Genomic DNA, 5,266 nt, shown 5'->3' with positions numbered 1-5,266 from the left:
TGTATCCTGATTTTTTTTAAAATATATATATATATATATATATATATATATCAATATTTAATAGAGTTATTTCATGTAAAACCCAGATGGGATCAGATTGATTTCAACATGAATGAATATTATTGTCATGTGTTTTTCTGGACATTTTTCGGATTTTATTATTAAAACGCACTTGTATCTTTTTTAAGTTTGAGAAAATATTGACTATAAAATTGAACTACTGAATATATGTTTTGCCTGTATGTTGCACTAAACTGAAGAAATATTGCTGCTGAATCTATTTTGTTGATCCCATAAAATTCAATTCCATTGACCTCCATCGTGTTTTTGGGGCCAGAGAAGATTTCAGAGGTGGAATGTCTCTATTTTAGGACGTCGATACTGAACTCTCTGCACGGCTGAGTTAACACTTGTGGTGAGTCAGATTATATGTTTCAGTTATTTTTGGTAAACTGGCCGCTGAAGGTTTCATCGTTTTGCAAAACGAGAAACAAAAGGAGTTTTTTTAACGGCAGACATTCAGAGGGAAAACTTACATACTGCTAAAAAAAAAGCCACCTTTTACCGGTTGATGTCTTTATTTTGTAGTGCGAAAGCTCAGAAACATCCACTTCCTTCTGAAAACATAAAACAAGTCCAAGAAGGACAAGAAACAGAAGAAATGTGAGTAAAGACCTTCAATTTTGTCCATACTTGAAGCAAAAAATGTCTAAACTTCTGTTCATCTTTTAAAGTAATAATCTCAAAGATTTAGTTTTCAAATTTAGTGTCTGTTAAGTCCACAGACTGTAATATAAAAGTGTTCGTAGCTTCCGGGTCTGAAAAATGAGCTGCGTCTTTAAGCTGCAATACCAGCGAGTGCCACTAGAGGTGGGCTCCAAAAAGCCTCCGGCTCCATAGACTCCCATTCAACTTCTCTCATCAAATCCAAAGTGAATAAAATGTGTCCATCAGTTCTCTCGGTGTTGTTAGCTAAAGTCACTCCTTCTTCTTAGTTTTCTGGAGGTCCATCTGAAAATAATCCCTCATTCATTAGAAAAGAAGATTCAAGAAGACCTGTTTTTGGGGGGCGTGTGGGTAAATAAAATCTTTGAGGATAAAAAACTGAGGATAAATAAAAACTCTGAGGATAAATAAAAACTTGAAGAATCCCAAACGTCCTTTGGATTAATCCTCAAGGAAACCATGCACATCGGTACAAACTTTCAGACCAGTACATAAAGTAGTTTCTGAGATATTTCAGTCTGAAACCGTCATGGACCGACAGATTCCACGTCCTAAAACCAGCTAACAAAACACTTTGTTTGGATTTTAAAAAGAAAAAATTGAACAGTTGTTATTTAAAGTTCATCAAAGAGTGTTTTTGAGCTCCGAGGCTACGTGGTCTTCTTTGACTGATTTCAAAGAGGACAAGAGTTCACAGAGTAACTCAATCTCCATTGTCGTTCAATAAAAGGAATGATGTCCATTCAGGGTAAATATCCTGAAAGGCTTTGAGTTCAATGGGAAAAAAAAAAAATCAAAGTGGTGTTTAACCTGAAAATGTCTCCTGAGACTCAATAAACAGTCGCTGACATCACCTCCAAACAAAGGAGGACCATTCAGCTTCGATGAATAAACGTATTTGCTCGTATTGGATTTGTTTCGTTTCGCTGTGTAATGGCTTCACCGGGCCTTTCGCAGCCTGAATACTCTGACGTGATGCGGTGCAATCACCAAAGCAGAAATAACCATTGGCACGCCAAACAAGCAATGTTTTTCCTGGTAAATTCCCCAAAAACTACAAAACGTCATATTCAATATCTCAAACATTAGAAGATACAAAAGAGAATTTGATACGGTACAAATGAATGAATGAATAAATGTAGTAAATACGGTTATATTCTGTGAGTTTTGGATTTTTATCTTTGGAAGCCTAAAAGAGACAAAAAAAAGAACCATCACTTCCTCATGTGTCACTTTTTTGTTGTTTTTACTTGCGTTGTATTTATTTCTTTTTTTATGATTATATCTAATTGTCTTCTTATCAAATGAAATTGTCAAATAAATTCAAAAATAATAAAAAACTGAAATCAATAAATAAGGAAAATAAAAAAAATTGGTCAAATAAAACATTAATTGTTAATTAATTGAAATGAGAAAATAAACAGAAAATAATACATAGAGAAGAATTTGACATTAATTAGGGGAAAGAAAATGTGCAAAAATGAAAGAAATAAAAAGGTGGAAATAAGTAAGAATGACAGAGAAATTCATGAATTAATAATATCATTAATAAATTGAGAAAATGAATATGATTGGGATATGAATAACTCCGGAACAACTGAAATAAGGAAATCAATAGAAAATAATTAAATGCAGGCAAGAAAACACGGAAGGGATGAACAAGTGTTTTCTCGTAAATTGTTCATCTAATTAAGCATATTGTGAATTGAATCGATATGAATAGAAAAAGAAGTGACTGTGAAATCTTGAATGGATGCAGCTACAATAAATCCATTGGTGGTAATGGGACTCCTGCCACCTTTACAATCCCATTAGATGGGCTGCATGGACCAGTTAGCGGGCACGATACCGGTAAAGGCCGTGTTTGCTGTTCAATAAAAGACTTCTGCTCGGGATGCATGTGTTTTTCTCTGGAGGAGGACGGGAATAGAAGGGCCAAAGGGGAAACCGGTTAGAGAAGTTTCAGAAGAAAGAGGGGGAGGTTTACTGTTTCACATGAAACCGTCTCCACAGGAAATTACCAAAATAATAAAGTGATGTGTTATAAAAAACAAATTCTCTAACACATCTGAAATAACAAAAACTGTCACCAAGTCTTTGTGTTAAACTCTGTTGAAACCAGACATTAATGTCATCAACCATCAGTGATGTCATCAACCATCAATGAGGTCATCAACCATCAGTGATGTCATCATCCATCAGTGATGTCATCGTTGGTTTATGAACATTATGAATCCTCCAGTTCAGATTCTGTCCGTCACCATCTTTGCTAGTTCAGAGCGGTTTGGAGCAGGAAGTGACCATATTTGGACGAGCTGGGGGAGGAGCCAGCGGTGGATCTGACCGATCTGATTGGAAACCTGACGATACGACGTCCCGCCCACCGATAGCTGTAACCTGACTGCACCGCAGGCCTGTCAATCAATCAAGGTATTGCAGCTTCTGCATCGGCCTCATTTTTCAGACGCGGAAGCTACGAACACTTTTATATATACAAACTGCTGTTTTTCAAAAAGCCGTGCTTTTGTGGGCGTGTCTGTCTGTTTGATTGACAGGCGTGTGGTGCATTCAGGTTACAGCCTGTGACAAGCACACGAGGTTGTTTGTTCCGACCCTCAAAAACGAGTGTTTCCTAAATCTGCTCCCCTGGTTCATTGGTCAGAGAAAGACCTCGAGGGTCCTGGATTCAAAACGGTCACTTCAGCCACTTTTGCATGAAAACTAACCTCCTTAAAGTCACGTCACCTCCGTCGTCATGGCGACAGTAAAGGCAAATAAAACAAACAGCACTCCCGCACGCCCCCGCCGCTTCACGTAACCATCCCGTCCGAAACCTCCCTCTTACCAACGAAAGGGAAAACACTTATAATGTAGCTACGTCATCTGAGCTGGATTCATTCCATTATGTTCACACCCCGAATTTCATTAATGTAGTTGTGGGTTGACCAAAAGACAGATTGGCTCAATTCTGGTAGGATGATGAACTCTGTTGGGAAAAAGAAACACCTACGTTTTACTGAAAACGGAAGTGAAAAATAACACCAGGTTTGAGATCTTTGTTTCATTTCCCCAGAGGAGATTGTTTAGAAATCCTGAGGCCTGTTGTCAGTGCTGGCTGCGTATGTGAAGAATTTGAATTGACTGGGAGGAAGAAAAGAAAAAAACAAATTTCAACACTTCTTGTTGCTGCATGTTCACCCAGGGGAAAGGAAAAGTACTCTCACACACACATGGTGGTTTGGATCGAGAGTGAAAGTATGAAACTATGTTTATTTTGGGGTTCCCTGTCTGTTGGAAGGCCAACCACTCCTCCTACTATTATCATGGCTGTCATCTCCATCTGGCCTCTCCCCCTGCTGCTCATGTATTTATTTATTTATTTTTATGAATCCGACACGTGTGCGTTCTTGCCTCATTCGGTGAGATCGTGTGTCGACTGGAAACAGCAGAAATAAGAAACTGACCGGGAAACCTTGTGAAAGTGTAAAACATGTGTTCTTCAAAGATTAAAAAATGGTTTTAATGACACCGGACATTTTATTCACTTTGGATTTGATGAGAGAAGTTGAATGGGAGTCTATGGAGCCGGAGGCTTTTTGGAGCCGACCTCTAGTGGCACTCGCTGGTATTGCAGCTGAAGACACTTCTGCATCAAATTCTCAGTCAATAAAATGTGTCCATCAGTTATCTCGGTGTTGTTAGCTAAAGTCACTCCTTCTTCTTAGTTTTCTGGAGGTCCATCTGAAAATAATCCCTCATTCATTAGAAAAGAAGATTCAAGAAGACCTGTTTTTTTGTTGTTGTTTTTTTTGGTGGGGGGGTGGTCTTAATTGATTGACAGGCCTGTGGTGCAGTCAGGTTACAGCTATAGTGACTACAGTAAATATGGTCACTTCCTGCTACCAAAATAGTCTGTGTGATTCAGACCCGGAAATCAGAGTTGATTCCGTTTTGAATGTCCACAATAAGACAGTTAAATTATAAACAGACCTCTGAGTCTGTGATCTGGACGGAGTCATCGACAATATCACGTCCCGCTTTGAGACGTGAGGTCACAGCTCAACAGTGATAAAAAAAAAAACCGCATAATATAAACTTTAGATATAAGAATCGTTTCACTCAACAACATTTAACTTCTTTTTATTTTGAACTAAAGTTATTTTCACCTCTTAAAATCCACTACCATCATTTGTCCACCAGGTGTAATCAGCACCCCTAATAATAATAATCGTTGCCACAGATCGAATTTAAAGGTGTTTTTTTGGGGGCGGTTAATGGTTGTCTTGTCTAACGTGTACACTAGGTGGCCCCATCTCATATTTTCTATATTTCTGTTATTTGAGGGGCTGAAATCACTCACATTAAGACTTTCTTCACCTTTTTTCTGTAAAGGTATGAGTGACATTTCACTTCTTTTTTTTTTTTCTTTTTTTTTTTTGTTGCTATTTTTTTTGTTTATTTGTTTGTCTGTTAAAAAAATTGCACTAACAATTCGCCTGCCTCTAACCTGGAAGCCTGGACTTCCCTCTTCCTCAGCATC

The sequence above is a fragment of the Brachyistius frenatus genome, unplaced genomic scaffold (genome assembly GCF_029030835.1).
Source record: "Brachyistius frenatus isolate BFR_SWC_R1_liver_20210118 unplaced genomic scaffold, ASM2903083v1 Contig_91, whole genome shotgun sequence".
Lineage (NCBI taxonomy): Eukaryota > Metazoa > Chordata > Actinopteri > Embiotocidae > Brachyistius > Brachyistius frenatus.
This window is presented reverse-complemented; position numbering follows the sequence as displayed.